This window comes from Colobus angolensis, unplaced genomic scaffold (genome assembly GCF_000951035.1).
Source record: "Colobus angolensis palliatus isolate OR3802 unplaced genomic scaffold, Cang.pa_1.0 Scaffold1, whole genome shotgun sequence".
Classification (NCBI taxonomy): Eukaryota; Metazoa; Chordata; class Mammalia; order Primates; family Cercopithecidae; genus Colobus; species Colobus angolensis.
This window is the reverse complement of record NW_012110918.1, coordinates 4197838-4218883: the sequence shown is the minus strand read 5'-3', so window position 1 is coordinate 4218883 and position 21046 is coordinate 4197838. Positions and strand designations below refer to the sequence as shown.

The 21046-nt window shown below is 39.4% G+C and overlaps 1 protein-coding gene across 1 annotated transcript in view; it reads left to right on the top strand.

Moving 5' to 3' along the window:
- The window catches only part of LOC105504130 (glycerol-3-phosphate acyltransferase 3-like), a 135025-nt gene that overhangs the window by 73981 nt on the left and 39998 nt on the right, over positions 1-21046 (top strand).

Genomic DNA, 21046 nt, shown 5'->3' with positions numbered 1-21046 from the left:
AAAAAAAAAAAAAAAAAAAGCACAGATATTTCCAACCTACCAAACTCCATATATCCTAAAAAAACTCATTGTCTTCTCCTTTGTCTTGGAATGTCCTTTAACTCCCCCATGTCCTTTGATACCCCATATCCAATCTTCCATGGTTTCCATCTCCAACATTTCTCTTGAATACTGCCTTATTCAGGTCTTCATTTCCTCTTGCCTCAAGCCTTTCCTCCGTTCTAACCCATCCTACACACTGCTTTCTGATACTCAGTTTCTCACTCCCCTGCTCAGAAACCTCCCATGGTTTCCTATTGCCTGTCTAATAAAGACCAAATTCCCTGGTAAATCTTGCGAAGGTCTTCACGTTCTGGTCCCTTCCAACTTGAGTTTCTTCAATTTCCCTCCCCCTTCACTGACTACCACCTGCCCTAATGTTTGCATGTCTATATTGCTATTCATGCCATTTCTTCTCTTTCATGCTAGCTTATAAGTTCCTTGGATCTTCAGGCATGTTCTTTTTTTTATTTGGCCGAGTCTCGTTCTGTGGCCCAGGCTGGACGGCAGTAATGTGATCTCACTCACTGCAACCTCTGCCTCCAGGGTTCAAGCAATTCTTCTGCCTCAGCCTCCCGAGTAGCTGGGATTACCGGTGCCCATCACCATGCCTGGCTAATTTTTGTATTTTTAGTAGAGAGAGGGTTTCACCATGTTGGCCAGGCTGGTCTCAAACTCCTGACCTCAGGTGATCCTCCTGCCTCGGCTTCCCAAAGTGCTAGGATTAGAGACATGAGCCACTGTGCCTGGCCATGTTCTTTATCTTTATATATCCTGTGTCCTTGTCCCTAATACAATTCCTTATTTGGGGGAAGAAACTTCATCTGCCTGCACGCCATGAGAAGGATGTCAGTTAGAGCTAGACTGCAGGACTCGCTCTGCCTTCCTCCATGACTCTACCCAGAGAAGAAGTGACTTATCTGATTCATGAGTTTGGTGAAAGGATCTGAGTTTGCTTAACTTAGCACCCCCCAATCTCTCTTTGAAAACCCAGCGACCTATAGGAAACCTGTTTTCTCAGTATATCCTCATTTGTTCTTGGCCATCCAGAAAGAACAAATGAGGATATACTGAGACGTCCCTAATTGGGACAGGATTATTCCTGCATGGAAGGCCTCCAGTTTGGGGGACGGATATAAATTTGACTCAGGGTAGTGCATGCAAGCCTCTTGGCTAGATCTAAGCTATGCCCTATGATATAGAGCTTTATGAGTAACAAAAGGGATATTTTTATCTACCTCTGTTTGATTCTTATGTCTATTTTTCAACACATTCCAATTGATGCAGTTTGGAAGGATGTCGTTTTTTAGGTCATCTCAAATCTAACATCTCATACATATTACGCATATGCTATAGGTGTCTCAATTTAACTGACTTGAATTCTATCCCAGAGGCATATTTTCCATTTTCTCATCCTGAGTAAGATTGAGCAAACAAAGCCTTACTTTATAAATAGTATAACAGTAACATGGCATCTTTCAACTCAGGAAATTGAAACATTCGAAGCTTGAGAAACATCATTTATTTCACAAACAGCATGAGGTTGGGAAAAGCCAAAAATGGATTTTCCATGTCAAATTTCTCTTCATCTGCAAACCCTTCCCTTCTCAAGGAAATTTATAGGTTTCTGGCTTCCTTTCTCTTTGGTCATTAAATTTAATTTCCCAGGACTTGTGTTTTTGTTTGGGATTTGTTTGCTTTTTTTAGTTCCTGTTCTAAACTTGGAGAATTTTTACCATTCTTGATTTTATAGATCTTCCCCTCTCGTTTTAATCTATCACTTCTAAACTATTCTTTTCCTCTACCTCTCCTCTCCCTTTTACTTCTTAATAAATTCCATAGATGACCAGGCCTCCTGATTCTCTAAATGCTATTTTGAGCCTTTGTATTTATTTTGTTATCCTTTCAAAATACATGCAAACCTACCTTTTTCCATCCTTCCCTCCAGCCTTCGATTATATGCCTGTCTTCCTCTCTTCTATCCCCCACAGTACCTAGTATATCCACTTTTCTCCATTCCTCTTACATCCTTTCTATCTCTTTTTCTACAATGATTCCTTCCCTCCTACCTTTAAACATAGCCAAATATATTAGTCCATTATCATGCTGCTATAAGGACATACCTGAGATTGGGCATGTCCTTTATTTATAAAGGAAAAAGGTTTAATTGGCTCACAATTCACTATGGCTGAGGAGCCCTCAGGAAACTTACAATCACGGCAGAAGGGGAAGCAAACACATCCTTCTTCATATGGCAGCAGTGAGGAGAAGTGCCAAGCAAAACGTGGGAAAGCCCCTTATAAAAACATCAGATCTCGTGAGAACTCACTATCACAAGAACAGCATGGAGGTAACTGCCCCCATGGTTCAACTATCTCCACCTGGTCCTTCCCACAACATGTGGGGATTATGGGAACTACAATTCAAGATGAAATTTGGGTGGGGACACAGCCTAATCATATCGCCAGGTATCCCTGCTTTGAAAAAAACCTCTCATTTCTCACTTTATTTGCAGTCCCCTCCCACCTCTAGCTATCTTACCCTTTCACTCATCCTCCCTTCACTATCAGAAAACTAAAAACATCACCCCACATGTTCTACCTGTATTTCCACACTGTTGGATTGCTCCATAGCTCCCTGACCTTCTGCTTTCAGCCTAATCACTCAACTGAAATAATTGCTGTTAGAGTTCAAGAACAATTTCTTTGTTGTCGCTCCTCAGTCTTTCTTCAATCCTCATTTGTCTTGACATCTTTGCTACATTTGACATTGTTCATCGCGTTCTGACCTTAGCCTTTTTTTTAAAACTGTTCTTTCTTTTAAAACTGTGGTTCAATCCCAAATCTTCGTGAACTCTATGCCAGGCACTTTCACCATCTATCAACAACTGATCAGCCCCAATCATGGCAAACTCTTCCCCTTTGGCAGCGATTGATGTAAGGGCAGGCACGTGGCCCATTTCTGATCAATGGTAAAAGGAAGACCTCCAAGAGCATCTTGGGAAATATTTGACTCCCTATAAAAGAGGCACATAATGAGAAGAAACATTTCTTCCTGCCCCTCCCTTTCTTCTTGGGACATTCCCACATTAAAAACACAAAGCATTGAGCTGTGTCATCCTGCCACCATGAGAAAAGGTCAAGAAGAATACAGAAGCCAGTGCTGTGTCCTGACATCTGGAACTACCAAGTCAATGTTGCAACTACACACATATTAGAATGACAACAGGTACAGATACAAGCAGGGAACTACTGCTTATGTTTGTATTATTTGCAGCCAAATACATTGAGGCATTCCTCTGAAACTTTCTACCTCATCCATTTTCACAGAATATATTGTGAGGTCTATGCTGACCTTATGAAAATCTTAATTTCCAAACTTTCCCATCCCTAGACTCTCAGAGCGCTAAATGTTTCCACCTAGATTTCATACCATCAGCTTAATGCAACATATGCAAATCCAACTCATCAGTTTTCGCCCAACATCAACAAGCCTTATGTCATTGTCATTAAGACGAAGAACTCCGTTGAGCTTTGTTAAAAGAACATGAGTTCCAAGAGCTCCAAAGGCAGGGGTATAGTACACATAGGTGAAACAGACAGAATTTCAGATTTGTCTTAACATGGCTTAGCTCTGCGTGGATGTTCTGACCATTTCACAATGGCATGGATGGAGACACAGAGTACCTGGTAAAACATGGTCAATGATAAAGCCAAAGTAGAAGCAGTTGTCAGACCATGAAAGATGCCTTCTGAAAGAGCTTGGCCTTCATAGTGTAGATGGTGTAAGACTCTTAGCTGTGGAACAGGATGATCAGATTTGCATTTTGCAAAAATAGCTTCAGCAACAGTATGAAGGATGGATCAGAATGTTCAAGACTGAGATTAGTAAAATAAAACAAAAATCCTCTAGTCAAAAAATCCTCCTGAACAAAGACCCTGAAAGTGGCAATGGAGGGGGAAAGGATATACTTGAAAAATATTTAGGAGAGAATTCATAAGACTATGAAACAAATTGAGTATGGAAATTGAGGGAAACAGAAAAGTATAAAATGAGAACTTAGATTGACCAGGTAGTTAATGGCATACTTATATAAAAGGAAAGATTGTAATTGTTGTGAGTCAGTATACTGGAGTTCAATTTCACAGATGTTCATATTGAGTTGCCTGTGTAACATACAGGTGGAAATGTCTAGTAGCCAGGGAAATACATGTTTCCACAACTCAGAAGAAAGATTTGGAAACACAGGTTTGGGAGTGTGAAAGATACTGTGGATGTACATGCTCAGTACCCATCCCAAACCTCTTCTTGCATGTTTTCCTCTCCTGCAGAGGCTAGAATGCTTAAAAAAAATCTACATTTCTCAGTTTCCCTAGTAACCAGATGTAGCCACGTGACTATATTCTGTTCGTTAATGTTAAGTAGGAATGCTGTGTGGGACTTTTAAGAAAACTACTTTAATTAGTGTAACTCAGATGGGAGGTAGACTCTTTGCCCTCTCACTCTTCCTTTTTTCTTCTGCTGAGGTCAAGAATGTGATAGCTAGAGCTCCAGCAGCCATTTTGGCCATGATGTGACCTTGAAAATGAAACCATACAGCAGGAAAATAGAGCAGAAAGATAAGAGGACCCTTGATTCTTAATTACTGTGGAGCCCCCATACCAGCACTGGACTGAGCACCTCCAGACTTGTTTTACATGTAAACGTTTATTTGGGTTTTATGTTTTATCCCCCAAAGTACAATCCTAAATGATATATTAAATCACTATCAGTTTATAGGTAATCCCCACAGAGAATAAGAGGTCATGTTAGAGCCATGGAAGTGGAAGAGATCTTCCAGAAAGAATCTATACAATGGGCAGGAAAATAAGCACCGATTTCTGGAGAACCTCAATGCGAAAAGCAGAGGGAGAGAAGTCAGCCAATGAGATTTAGGAGGAAGAGACAGAAAGTGAAAAGGATGTGTCAGACCTAGAGATGGTCTGCTCAGATTCCTAGCTACAAGAAGTGTGAGTCGAGAAAGGACTCACTGCCTATCTGAAAGGAGTGGGATTCGTTGACAGCCTCCAGCTGTCATTGGTTGACAGCTCCATCATGGTCTACTTCTATGTTAAGGTCATACTCTTTTTGGGCTAGCTCCTGGCCAATCACTGAGTAACACGGTAAGCGAAGATCACTTCTCAGTGCAGTTCTGCCAGTGATTGAGCAATGCATGGTACAAAACTTCCACCCAAAACAGGACTTCTCTAACAGGCCCTCTTTGTTCCAGAGCTCTCCATCAGACTGATAGAGACCATCAGACCTGCATCGCAGTCAGATAGTTCCTTCTACCCAACTAATTTTTTGACTACCTAACTCTGTTTCAGCATCTCCTTGCCAGAAAACCCAGCTGGATATTAAGAGGCTGTACAAGTTAACATGTATTATTTGATTTAATTAAATATGTATAAAATCATTTACTTTCAAAGTGAAGAGGTAGGTTAATGATTTCTGCAACTTACCAAAACTACCAAACACAGATGTTCTTACTCAAAGCAGTTCACTTTCCAATTCATGTGCTCAGTCCTCTCTGGTTTTTTATCTCTCTTAACCCAGAATAAAACCATATTTCATCAACAGTCCTTCCAAAATGTCCATTTCTGTTTTCTGACTTTCCATTTAAGTTTTATCTTGCAATCAAATATGTAGGAAAAATGAGTAAGAATAAATTAATAACATCACAAGTAAAGGAATGCATTCGAGGCCCTTTGTGTGCATCATTACCGAATACTGTCCAGATTTAGCTATATTATGGTATAAATCACAACCATTCAACACATAACTCCATATGGTAACAGCTCAATATAATAAGATTAATTTATAAGGCAGGTATTAAATATGTTCCCAGAACATAATGGCCAAGAGTATTGTCAATAGAATTCATTGAAAAGGTCCTTGTTTCTGAGAATCCAACCATTTATTTCACAAAGACAAAGGTTCATTTTCTCTTCCTTCCTTTTATGTCCATCATCATTTAGCACAAATTAATCTCCCAAGCAAAGCACGAATACCTGCAAATATGTTGGCATTTCCTTCTTATAAGAAAAGCAACAAAGCAGATAAAAATCTCCTTTCCTCAATTTCAGAGAGCCACTATTATTGGTGTACTATTGAAAACCTCTAATGTTCTCTTTGGAGGTTAGCAAACTACCACCCATAAGCTAAATCTGACCTCTCATCTGTTTTTTAAACAAAGTTTTATTGGCACACATTCCTGCCCGTTAGTTTAAATACTCTTTATGGCTGCTTTTGTAGTACAAGAGCAGAGTTGAGTCACTACAACAGAAACCATTTGGCCTACAAAACCTAGAATATTTACTATCTGCCCCTTAACAGAAAAGATTTGCCAACCCCTGTTCTAGTTTAAAAATTATCATATGCTTTTATATTTCAGATATTTATCCACTCATTTCACTGACATTTTAACATGTTAACATCATGGTTAACAGGTGTCAATCTGAAATCAGATAACTCTTTTTAAAGATCATAATGCATGCTGTTTTTCTTTGATTAATATGTGGTTACTATTTTTAATTAATCTATTTTTTTAATCATCTTCTACCCAGATGACATTTGTGTTTTTTCTCAGATGACATTAGAATCTTGACTCCAACACTTGATATTCCGCCATGTTTTAGGATAGAGGTTTAAACTTCAGGTTTTGGAATAAAAAAAAAAAAACTAGTCCTCAAAAGAGAATGGAAATAAAATATCTACTGCTTTAAGAGAAATAAAAAGATGAGTACGCCCTAATTCCAATGTTTTTCTGTCTTTCCTTTGGAAAAGATTGCCTCTCTAAATAAAAGAAAGAAGATGACAGTCTTTTTAAATGCCTTTCTTCCTCAGATCTTTTGACGTCACAGACCTTCCTATTTTAATGGAGCAGCACCTTCTAAGAATTCATCAATGAATCATAACACAAAAAGGAAGGGGAAGAGGAGGTCCAGAGTGTAGGAAGATTCCAAACTGCTGTCCTAAATGGCAAGTGTTATGCAGACCACAAGTTTGCTCAATTCAGAGATGCCCAGAAGGCTAAGCGTGGATTTCTGGTTATCAGCTTCCGTGTGTCAGCTTTCAGCTGGGAGGTCTGTAGCTTACCCACAGAACATAAAATCAACTTAGGTCTCTGTGTGATGACTTTGCCCTCCTCCTCAGGCTCTTTGTTTTCTCTTACTGTTTCCTTCTCTGTAGTGCACACAACTACTTGGGGTTTGTGAACCATGGGTTCAATCACAACTTCAAGACAATCAAATCTGCACTTTTGAATGTAGTCTCTCAGTTTTCATATGCCAAGTACATTTTTACTTTCCTTTTATTTCTAAAGTAGTGTAAATATCTTTGCATAAAAATCATAAAAATACTAGTAAGTAAAAAAAAGGAAAAAGAAAATTCGGATTATTCATAAATCCCACCACCCAAAGAAACCAATGCAAAATGTTGCTATATATTTATTTATGCATGCAGTGAGTTGAGTAATGCTCATCCCTTACCTCACCTTCCAAAAGATACCTCCACCCAAAACTTGCAAATGTGACCTTATTTGGGAAAAGGTCTTTGCAAAGACAAATGCAATTGTGTTAAGGATCTCAAAATGTGACAAGTCTGGATTATCTGGTAGGCCCTATATCTAATGACAAGTGTTCTGATTTCAGACTCCTGGCATCGAGAATTATGGAAGAACACATATCTGTTGCTTGTAGCAATTTGTTACAGTAGCCTGAGGAAGCTAATACATTTGTTCAGTAAATATTTATTGAACGATTGTAACTCAGATGTTATACCAAGGAGCTGGTGTATAAGATACCAAACAGGCTGGGCACAGTGGCTCACACCTGTAATCCCAGCACTTTGGGAGGCCAAGGCGGGCGGATCACAATGTCAGGAGATCAAGACTATCCTGGCTAACACAGTGAAATCCCATCTCTACTAAAAATTAAAAAAAAAATTAACCGGGCGTGGTGGCAGGTGCCACTCGAGAGGCTGAGGCAGAGGAATGGCGTGAACCCAGGAGGCGAAGCTTGCAGTGAGCCAAGATTGCGCCACTGCCCTCCAGCCTGGGTGATAGAGCAAGACTCCATCTCAAAAAAAAAAACAAAACAAAACAAAAAGACACCAAACTTTTCAAAGTTTTAATCTGTGCATACATAGAAATATATATATAAATATGTTTTTAATGGGTAATGATACGATTGTTATTAACACACTTTTCCATCTAGTGATATAAACATCTTTTATGAAAATAAATAAATATAGCTTCGTCTTACAGATGAACTATTATTTTGCTCAGTTTTCAATTTTCAAACATTATACTTATTTCCATTTGGTAACACTGTAATAACCATTTTTTCATCTAAATATTTACATAGAACTTTAATGATTTCCTCAAATTTTTATAAATGGGATTCAGAAGTCAAAGTCTGTACCAGTTACGAATTTATTGCTTCTCAGTTCCAAATCTACCTTTCTCTGTTGTGCTTTATGCAACTGGAGCTGGACCCTCTGGACATTTCTTATTTACCAGTTGCCACAATAATAGGTTTTGTCAATAGAGGGCGCTGGAGAAACTCTGCAAGGCAGTAGTGATAAGACACTTCTCTGGGTCCCAATCCTCAATTTTATTTCAGCATGGGAGCCCTGCAGCCTTCACCAACTAACTCCAACCACACTATCAAGTTGCACTCCCCACCACCACCACCACTCTGTGGTTGTTTCCACAGTAGCTCTGACCATGGCCCCAGGCATCGGTAGCCCCTCCCATGGGCTCTTAGATCAACATGGTCTGCTATCCAGAAAGTTTCTTCACCAACAGTGGCTGGGTTTTCCAGTGGTAAACATACTCTCTACAGTGAGGTCTAAACTTCAGCCTTGGCTTAAGATCCTCCTAGTCCTTAGATCCACTTTTCCTCAGCTTAGATGTAGCAGCTTCTTTTTTGTAAAAGATCCCTTTTTTGTAAAAGATCCCTTTTACAGGTAGGTGTCTTATCACTTTTACTAGCTAATAATTCTTTTTATTAAATTTTTCCTTTTCAAATAATTGGTATGCTTTTCATCTCCTAACTGGATCCTGACTGATATAAAGTCTGTATGCATTTTACATTACCAAATTAACTTCCAGAATGGTTTCTTCAATTTACAATTCCTTCCCCAAGTCCTAGTCAATTCTGGATATTTTGTTCATTTTTTTTTTGCAATGAAAATGTGATAAGAAACAAATGATCTATTGTCAATTGTTTTAATTTGCATTTATCTGATTATTATTAAGGTAGAAGCAAAGCTACTTGAGTATGTGTAGCATTGGAAGGAGTCACATCAAACCAACAATTGTTACCTGTGGGGAAGAAAATCAGATAGGGAAGAGGAAAAAGGAAGGGAGACTTTCACTTACTACTCTACAATTTTGTCTGTTGTCCAACTATTTTACAAAGAGAGAATATTCATGCATTATTTGTAGAATTAAAAATAAATGCATCATGAAGATATGATGCTACTGAGTCCTCTGTCTGCCTAGATTCTACTGCTGCTAGTCAGAGTGTTGCTTTCCTTAGCAAAACTGAGCACTCAGCTTTGAAACTGGTTTATCCTCCATGATACCACGGGCTCCAGTCATGACCACTGACTTCTCCCTCTAAGGCTGCATCTAGAACATCAAAGGGAAGTGAGGGCTTAGCATATGTGCCCGATTATGGCAACAATGGTTCCTGACTCTTCTGGGATAGATAAGTCATGATTTTTAATACCCTGTTTCATGAGTTTGACCCTAAGTCCAAATTTCCAGTTCATAAAATATTCATACATCTGTGGAAGAACAGAGGGAGAGTGTAGAAGCCATGGGGTCCATTTGCCTTTTCCTAGTTATCAAGTGAACGCAGTGGAAGGTTGTGAAATGTGGGACTTAGTATAACCCAGAGAAAGAAGACAGCAGACAGCACGACTGGTTCACCACAGACTTAGGCTGTAGTCATGCATCTATTTCTCAAATAATCAATCATCTTTGACACCTTTCATCCTTGCTTCCAAATTTAAAAAACAAAAGCAGCATGAAGAGAGTTAAGATGATGTCATTGTGTCTGTCCCCACTGTGATTTATAATTTTGTGATTCTTCATTTGTCAGAACTAAAATATCATAAAAACATAAATATTTGAAATTCTCCTTCCAAGACAGAAGAGTTCTTTAATTACTCAGCCAGCTAATAGACCTCTGTCAGGCTGAACTGCATTGAGAATGGAGAGGGAGACGGAAGCCATTAAGAATGGAGCCCATTGCCCTACGTTTGAAAGGACTGAAGTGGGATGAAATAAAGAGAAAAGAACAGGCATGGTGGGGAGGAGTTTGTGGGAACTGGGGTGAGAGGGAAAAAAGGAAAAGGAGATTACAAAGCCTGAACTTTGTGAAGAGAGAGACATGTATTAAGGATATTTAGAAAGGAATACTAATAATTGTATACCTCCATAATGTAATTCTCACTTTTCCATTCCCTCAAAAATTACTGAGTGAAGACCTATGTTAATTTTCAAAGCTTTTTGGAGTCATTTCTATTTATTTTAGCTGTATTGACGTTCTGACACTGAACTTTGAGCCAGACCAAGCTATTTATTTGTGTTACATTTGTTTAATGTTTGTCTCACCCACTAGCCTTGAATTCATATGATGGATTAGGAGTTGCTAGAAAACACTTATGATGCTTTAAGACATGACATTCTAAAGACCCAAGAAGTCCCAACTTCCTACCTTCTAAGAAGAGCTATACTGTCAAGGTAGTAAAAACTGAAACAGGGAAAACACATCTGTTGTTGTTCAGTCTGGCATGTAAAGCTCACATAATATATGCAAGGGTTCTGTTCAGATGAATTGCACAGTCTGAAAGCAGCCACACATAAAATCTGTGAATTTCTTCCCCTTTTAAAATATAAATTCAGTTAATTTCAGTTGAAATTGCTCTTACACATAGTCCTTGCCCTCTACCACGTATCTCCTTTAAAATAAAATAGAACAAATTTCTTTGACTGCTGCTCCTTATTAACCTGCTTCACCTTAATATCAAAGCCCAATGCTTTCTTTCAATTGTCTCTTTAAAAACCTAGAATAGCCCAGGATATGAGGTCACAAAATGAATCAAGTCAGATTTTAATAATATTGTAAATATACAGAAAAGTAAACAGAATGAGCCATAGTATGATAGAGAATAATGTGACCAACATTCGTATAGTACTATCCAAGTCTGTCAAAATTTAACATGTATGCTTCAGATCTTTTTCTAAGAAATCATTTCAGATACTGCTGAAGCCCCATGTATAATCTTCAACAAGCACCTTTTTCTCACTTTAATTCCGTATGTAATCACTATGCTGAATTTGGTGTTTGCTAAGAACTGAATATCTGCGTTCTCCTCAAATTCATACGTTAAATCTCCAATGTAATGGTATTAAGCGATGGGGTCTTTGGGAGGTGTCTCAGTATTTTAGTGTTGCTATAAAGAAATACTTGACGCTGGGTAGTTATATAGAAAAGAAGTTTATTTAGCTCATAGTTCTGCAGACTATACAAGAAGTATGGCACCAATATCTGCTTCTGGTGAGAGCTTCAGGTTGCTTCCATTCATGGCAGAAGGTGAAAAGGAGCCAATGTGTGCAGAGACTACATGGCTAGAGAAAGGAAGCAAAAGGGAGAAGGAGGGAGGTGCCAGGCTCTTTTTTAACAACCGTCTGTCACGGGAACTAATAGAATGAGAACTGTGTTCCTTACCCTCCAAGACATTAATATATTCATGAAGGATATGCTCCCATTATATGAACACCTCCCATTAGGCCTCACCTCCAACAATGGGGATGAAATTTCAACATGAGATTTGGAGGGTTCAAACATCCAAATCATACCAAGGCGTAATTAGGATGGGGCCCTCATGAATGGGATTAGTGCACTTATTAGGAGATGAAAGGACCAATGCTCACTCTTTCTTCAACATGTGAGGATACAATGAAAAAAGGGCTATCTGCAAACCAGAGAGATGTCCCCATCAGACACTGGATCTGCCAGCACCTTGATGTTGGAATTTTTAGTCTCCAGAACTGTGAAAAATAAATTTCTTTTATTTAGGCCACCCAATCTATGGTATATTTGTTATAGCAGCAGACTGACTAAGACAGTATTCATTATTCTCATGCATGTTTTCATAATTTTGCCAATTGTGTGTCTGTCTGTTTGTTTTTCAGAGACAGGGTCTCCAGACACTGGAGGGCAGCCACATGATCATAGCTCACTGTAACTTCAAACTCCTGTGCTCAAGAGATCCTCCTGCCTCAACCTCCCATGTAGCTCAGACTACAGGTGAACACCATTGCACCTGACTAATTTTTAAATTTTTTTGTAGAGAGGGGTCCTATTATGTTGCCCAGGCTGGTCTCAAACTTCTGGCCTCAAGTGATCCTCTCTCCTTGGCCTCCCATAGTGCTGGAGTAATAGGTATGAGCCACTGTGTCTGGCCTAGTTTGCCAGTTTTGAAGCTTATCTAAATAGTATCATACTGCTACACACATACACATGCACACACACCATATTCATATTCTTTTACAACTTGAAGATGTATCTTTGCTGAGAAAATATAGTTATGCTTCCTTCATTTTAACTGCTCATTATATGAACATACCACAATTTATTAACGTATTTTCCTATAGATGTACATTTACTTTCTTGTGCAATTATTAATCATAAGCCAGATTGCAGTTAAAACTCTTCTGGATGGAGGTATGTGACTTTTGTTTTTTATTTTATTTTAACATAATTGAATAACAGGACCAATGAAGTTGCCCTTTTTTTAATGTACAGTTCTGTTAGTTTTAACACATGGAGGTATTCCTATGACCACCATCACGATAAGGATACAGAGCAGTTCCATCACCCAAAACAACTTCCTAATGCTATACCTTTGTAGTCATACCTTCACCATGGTCCCTAATGCCTGGCAGCCAATGATCTATTCTCTGTCACCATAGCTTTTCCATTTCTAGGCTAACATATAAATGTAATCATACAATATGTAACCTTTTGAGATTGGATTCTATCACTCAGAATAAGGCCTTTGAGATGCATCAATGCTGTCATGTATACCCATATTTTGTTCTTTGTTGTTTCTAAGTAGTATTCCATTGTAAGATATACAACAGTTTATCTATTTGCCCATTGAAGGACATATGTATTATTTAATGTTGGCAATTATTAATAAAACTGCTATAAAACTTTCATAAACAGGTTTTTATGCACACATAAGTTTTCAATTCATTTGGATAAATACCTAGCAATGGATTACTGGGTCATATGGTAAGTACATGTTTATGTTTTCAGATATTTGGAGATTTACCACATATCTCTGTCATTTATTTCTAGTCTATTTCTATTATAAGCAGAGAGCACAGTTTGTATAATTTGATTCTTTTAAATTTAAATGCTTGTTTTATAACACAGGATATAGTCCATCTTGGTAAATGTCATGTACACTTAAAAATAATGTGTATTAGGCTGCTTTTGAGTGAAGTGTCCTATGAATGTTAAATTAGATTTAGTTGGCCAATAGTATTTTTCAGTTCTTCTATATCCTTGCTGATATTTTGTCTACTTGCTCTATGAGTGGCAGAAAAAGAAACACTAAAGTCTCTAGCTATAATCGTCGAATTTTCCCATTTATCCTTTCAGTTTTATAGTTTTACTTATGTACTTTGAAGCTCTATTGTTAGAGGCATACACATTTAAGATTATTATGACTTCTTGGTGAATTGTCTTTTTGATTGCTACTTTGAGTAATACTAATATAATTATGCCAGATTCCTTTTAATTAGTGTTTGTCTGGTATGTCATTTTCTTTTTTTTTTTTTTTTTTTTTTGAGACAGAGTCTTGCTCTGTCGCCCAGGCTGAAGTGCAGTGGCACGATCTCCACTCACTGCAAGCTCCGCCTCCCAGGCTCATGCCATTCTCCTGCCTTAGTATTCTGAGTAGCTGGGATTACAGGTGCCCACCACCACACCTGGCTAATTTTTTTGTATTTTTAGTAGAGATGGGGGTTCCGCATGTTAGCCAGGATGGTCTCAATCTCCTGACCTTGTAATCTGCCCACCTCAGCCTCCCAAAGTCCTGGGATTACAGGCGTGAGCCACCACACCCAGTTGCCTGGTATGTCATTTTTATCCCTTTACTTTTAAGTTACCAGTGGTCATATATACACCTGGTTTCTTGTAGGCAGCATAACACTGAGTTGTTTTTAATTCATTCTGAAAATTTCTGTCTTTTAATTGGTGTGTCTAGGCCATTTTATATTATATAATTATAAATTTATATTACATAATTATATTAAATATATGGTATTTAATATAATTATTGGTATGTTTGCATTTAGGGCTACCATTTTATAATTTTGTTTTCTGTTTATTTCCTATATTTTTGTTCTTCTTTCCCCTTTTTCTGCTTTCTTTTTTATGATTTGGGTATTTTTAGTGTTTCATTTTAATATATTTATTATTTTTATTATGTCTCTCAGTATAGTTTTTAGTTTTATTATATCTCTTAGTACAGCATAGTATTATAATCTAGGAATTATAACATATATGTTTAACATTTCTCAGCTATTTGGAATTAATATTTTACCACTTCAAGTGGAATGCAGAATTCTTACCAACATATAAGTCCCTTTACCCTCTTCCCTTCATGTTGTAGTGGTCATATGTAGTATGTCTCTGTGTGCTGAATCTCTATCAGACAATGCTATAATTTTTGTCTCCAATTATTATGTGTATTTTGTAAACTTAAGATGAGAAAAAATGATCTGTTATATCTACCTGTATGTTCACCATTTCTGTTGCCCTTCCTTCTTTCCTGATGTTCCAGGTTTCCCTCTGGTGACATTTGCCTTCCATCTGAAAACTTTCTTTAGCATTTTTCTTAGAGCAGGTCTGCTGGTGATTATTTCTTTTAGTTTTCTTTCATCTAATAACGTCTTTACCTCATCTTCACTTCTGAAGGAACTAAATGCTGGAAGGGAACTTTGAAATTGTGTACCACCAAATTCTTATTTACATGTGAGGCAAAGGAAGCCCAGAGACATTAAATAATTTGTCCCCTGCCACCAAGCTAGTTAATGATTGAGCCAAGATTACAGTATAAGCTCCCTAACTCCCAATCCAGTGCTCTTACTCTTCCTACAAAATGCCTTGGTTTGTTTTCTCAATTATTTAGTTTATACTGAAAATAAAGTTGTGTGAAAAGATTTAGATTAGTATATGCTTAGTAGAAGAAAAATGTAAACTTCTCATTTTTTAGAGCAGAAAAAGACATTAAAGATTATTCACTTCAGTGTTTCCTGTTTCAGATGAGGCAACTGAGACCAAGAGAGGGTAGTTCAGTTTTCCAGGGGAAATTTACTAACAAGTAGAGCCATGACTTGTTATAGCAAGATCACACTACATACCCATCATTTGTAAAGAACAGGCACTTATTTATTTATTTGTGCTCCCTAGTAGATGGGGAAACACGTACTCTCTGTCTCTCTCTCTCTCTCTCTTTAGCCCCTTAGAACCTTATGACACAAGTTGGATGACCAGTGTTAGACAATGGATCCTACCTAGCCTATTTGGAATCAAATCTATGATTTTGTTCTCATTAGCACTGTCCTTTCAACCAGTGATTCCCAAACTTCAATGTGTGTCAGAATCTTATAAGCTGAGAAGAATCAGTTTATTGAAAATGTACATTCCTGGCCCCACCTCCAAAAATATACTAGATCTATGGTGTGGCCCTGGAATTTGCATTTTTATAAACACATCAGATAATTCTGATCCACAGGCTGCACTTTGAGAAATCTCTGGCTTATGTTGAGGCATTGTGTGTTGGTCATGAATAGAAAATTTTGGACTTTCTACCTCAGAATAGGGTGTTGAGTGCAATACTAAATCAGTATCGTTCCTTAAGTTCACTCCATTCCAGGTCTTCCATTTATAGTAATTTCAATTGCATCTCTTGCTGAATACTGAGACAGCTAGCAGGTAAAGGTAACATTCCTCACATGCATCTATACTGTAATAAAAACTGTGAGGGACATAGATGTCTACATTTAGTTATTTCTTTATGTATCTCTTACCTATTGGTTTTTCAATAGGACCACTGAAATTTCCATTAATGTTTTAAGTGAACGTCTACTGGAGCTGGGCACAGTGGCTCATGCCTGTAATCCCAACACTTTGGAAGGCTGAAACAGGCAGACAGCTTGAGCTCAGGAGTTGGAAATCAGCCTGAGCAACATGGTGAAATCCCATCGCTACAAAAATAAATTAGCCAGGCCTGGTGGCAGGAGCCTGTAGTCCCAGCTTCTTAGGAGGCTGAAAGGTGGGAGGATCACTTGAGGCCAGGAGTTCAAGGATGCCATAAGCCAGATCATACTCTGCCACCTGCATACCAGCCTGGGTGACAGAGAAAGACACTGTATATTAAAAAAAACAAACAAACAAACAAAAAAAAAACATAATAGATGTTTAACTTAACACTTAGGTAGATGTTCTAACTTAACACTTATCTTGAGCTAGATTCTACACATTTATGTTTTTATTTTATTTTTCAAACTACTTCCCACCTCCATATATGAATACACATAAACCCATGAACACCATTTACTCTACAGGAATTTGTTAACTCTCATTTGTATGCCTTGCTGTGTCTAAGATCCTATGAAGGCAGGAAATTAAAAAAGAAAACATGTTATCCTTGAACTCATGGAGTTTTAGTCTACTATAGAAAACCAACCACACAAACAAAAAACAACTAGTCATGTTCCGAGAAACACGGGAATGTGGGCAAGACAAAAATAGAGTCTAACCTTCGCAGATTGAGGAACTAGGTGTTTAAATGTTGACTCTATTGTTTTCATGATTTAGCTCCTGCAAGTAGAGAGCTTGATATTTAGCTAGACTGAAAGGAAACACAACTGCCCTTCGCATTTGCTCCTCTTAATGCACGCAATGGCACAGATTGCTAATCCACTCTGTGTACTGCCTCATACTTTTTTCCCATTGGCTTGTGAGTACAGATATAGCTTAACTCTTTGATGATCACAAAAGACTCTTGAAGGCAGGAAGGAACTGTGTCATATATTTCTTTGTGTCTCCTACAGGGTCCAAAGCTATGTCATCTTATTGTAAAAAAATAATTTAGCCCCTACTGTATACCAGGCCCTACATGAGATTCTACAGTTGTAGAAGTGGCTGCTATCCCTGACTTGACTCAGAAAACATTTCTTGAGCATTTCCCAAATGATAGGCCCCACCCTTAGAGTTCTGTGTACATAGATAAGTAGCATTCTCCCTCTACACTCAGGAGTAGTGCTCCAGTGAAGAGGGCAGACATGTGTACTGTGTAAATTTGCAATGGCTGCTATAACAAAGTACCACAAACTTGGTGGCTTAAACAACAGAAATTTATTTATTGTCTCACAGTTCTAGAATTATAAATCCAAGTTCAAGGTGTCAGTAGAGTTGGTCTCTTCTGAGGGCTGTGAGGGACAAATTTGTTCCATGCCTCTTACCTAGCTTCTTGTGTTTGCTGGCAGTCTTTGGTGTTCCTTGGTTCATAGAAGAATTACCCAATCTGTCATTATCTTCATATGGCATTCTCCCTGTATGCATGTCTCTGTGTCCTGATTTCTCCTTTTTATAAGGATACCAGTCATATTGCATTAACGGTCCACTCTACGCTAGTATGATATCATCTTAACTAAGTATTTCTACAACAATCCTATTTCCAAATAAGGTAACACTCTGAAGTATTGGAGGTTAGGATTTCAACATGTGAATTTGAGAGGGGGATATAGTCAACCCATAACACATACTAAAAAGGAAACCCAACATGGCTAATGCTGTAATATGGGAATATATGAGGAGCCATGGGGGCACATGAGAGCACATGGCACTGAGTTTAGTGGGTATGAGGACAAGCATCAGAGAAAAATTGGACAAATGGCCAAAGTTTGTGTGGATCAGTGGGTGTTTTCCAGGTGGGGAAAGGAGAAAGAGCTTTTGATTAAAGACACATCTGTGAGAGGTTGGAGAACTTGGGAATTGCAGAAAGTCTTGCGGGGTGAAGACAAAGAGGGGGCATATAAAGAAGAAGAGAGGTAGAAGCCAGACCACCAAGAGCTATGTCACAATGAGTGACCTAATCCGGAAACAAGGAGAAGCTCAGGGGGTTTTCAGGAGGAGAATATCCTGGTTGCATCAGGATACTAGAAGTCTCACTCTGGCAATAGTGTGGGTGGGCACTGAAATAGGGTACCATGGAAGCAGAGAGACCAGTTAGAAGCCTATTTGCAAGTCTGAGCAAGAGATTATGAGGCTCTAGATACATCAAGATCAGTAGAAATGGAAAAGGAGGGAGGGGCTTCCAACGAAAGATATTAAACAGAATGATGGGTCCCAGCAAACAGAAATTTAGGATAACTTCAGTGTGAATGGAGAGGATGTATGTGAGGCTGACGAGCGCGCCAGGGCCCAAGACATGGAAGATCAGAGGAGCAGAAGAAGGCTCATTTCTAGGAGGGGGAAAGATAGATTGGAGGCAAACCTGAGGATGCCAACATCCTATTGGCCAATCCTGCTGGTAGGATTTCCACTCTCCTATCCCAGCTTCATTCACACTTAATATCTAACTCACACACACAGTTCTGCACTTGCCCTTGACCTTCAAAGGGCATGGAAAATATGTTTACATAATTTCCAAGCGAGTAACACTATCATTCCCTAAATTGGGGCCAGAAAAAAAAGTCTACTGAGGGAGTAGGACCCCATGGGTTGAGGAGAATTGAAGTCACGAGACCTGCAATGTCATCACATCCACGTCCTTTGCCAGCCCAGAAAAATGCTCACCAGTTTGCCACACAGTTATTGCAGATACAGCACCACCGTTCAGTGCCTGACTTCTTTATTCGCTGGCCATGACATCTAATTAAACACATTAGAAGTTGCAACGTCTCTCAGAAATTGGAAACTGGTTAAAATTTAATTCCAGATAAAAAGGAGGAGGTTCTAGAACCCCTCAAAATGCCCACCATCATACCCAGAGGAGTGGAGTAGCTGGGAATAGTATCATCTTGGGCTTCTTGACTTGGACTGGGCATTCAGGTCACAATGTTGTGCCCCTGAAAGTAGGTTCCTTCCTGCTATCTTCCTTTTCCATCCTTTTCTATTTTTGTCCTAGCGATGAGCAGTCTCTAACCTAGCCTAGTATACTACAGAAACTAGTAAGTAATCATAATGATAGCAAACACATATTTCACATTTATTTAGGATGAGTTAGGGGCTCTTCTAAGTGCCACATAACATTTTAGTCAATGCAACGATGGTCCCATAAGATTACAATACTGTATTTTTACTGTATGTTTCCTATGTTTAGATACACAAGTACTCACCACTGTGCCCCAACTCCCTACAGCATTCAGTAGTCATATGCTGTCCAGGTTTGTACCTAGGATTAATAGGCTATGCCATACAGCCTACGTGTGTAGCAGGCTGAACCAACTAGGTTTGTGTAACTACACCCTGATGTTCAAGCGGCACAGGAAAATTGCCTAAGGATGCATTTCTCAGACGTGACACATAATTGTACTTCAATTCACTTAAGTCTCATAACAACTTTAGGAGGTAGGTTCCATCATTATCTTCATTTACAGATGAGGAGACTACAAAGTCCCAAAGAAACCTTCCACTGAACCACGGAGAAAAGAACTCTGGTCTGAAGTTTCTTAATTCCAGCAAGGGAAGGGAGGGGGTTAAAGAGTAGAATTAACTTACATGGGAAGCTTTGCTGCCTGGGCAAGCAGCTTCTGGTGGATTTCCTGAACATTCAGCAGGGTGGGGTCGCCTCTCCAATCAGACTTACACTTTACTATACTATGGGATCGTTAAATAGAGGAGCCAGGAGTTCAGGACTCCCTCCCTCTTCCTCAAAAGGAAAATTGGGTGTGGGGAGGGTACATTACCTCACAGGATATCAGAGAAAGCCTAAATGTGTCCTCCAGTGATTCATTTGGGTGGACTACTTTCACACCAAGCTAAACTCAAAAGTTCGGAGTGGGGTCATCAGGGCCCCTCCCTCCCTGAGTGCAAGAAACATTTCCTCTTTTTAAAGTACAGGCAGAGTTGGAATCAAACTCCTTTCAAACCGGAAATCAGCAAGATTCTAGGTAAAACTGATGCCTTACTTTTAAAGGTCAAGCTCTTTCCTTCACCAAGAGGTGTTTCCTGAGCACCTACTATGTGCCTGGCATGTGGTATGTAGTTGTAATGAATCTTGATGTGTTCTGTGCTCTGCAGGGGAACGGAGATGGAAGGGAACGCAAAGAAAGAACAGATACCCCAGCACTTTGGGAGGCCGAGACGGGCGGATCACGAGGTCAGGAGATCGAGACCATCCTGGCTAACATGGTGAAACCCTGTATCTACTAAAAAATACAAAAAACTAGCCGGGCGAGGTGGCGGCGCCTGTAGTCCCAGCTACCCGGGAGGCTGAGGCAGGAGAATGGCGTGAACCCGGGAGGCGGAGCTTGCAGTGAGCTGAGATCGCACCACTGCACTTCAGCCTGCAGAGCGACACTCCGTCTCAAAAAAAAAGAAAGAACAGATACCAACACAGCCACCCCCACCTCCCCCAACCCCCACACACACACACTCATATGGCAAAGCTTACAGGGGAAAACATGGTTTTAGGGGGCTTGTGTTTTTTTCTAAAAAAAAAAATAGAAATGGTAAAAAGAGGCTTCGGACCCCTCGCGTCCCTTAAAGTGACTGGACGGAGACCTGGGCAGGGAAAGTGGGAGGCCCGAGCGAGGGGGAGGGCGCAGGCAGTGGGTGGGTGACAAGGTGCAAGGGCAGCGCCGGCCTCGGGAGTTGGCCGTCAGCTGCGCCAGAGGCAGGTGCCAGCGGAGAGTGGGCGGGGGTGC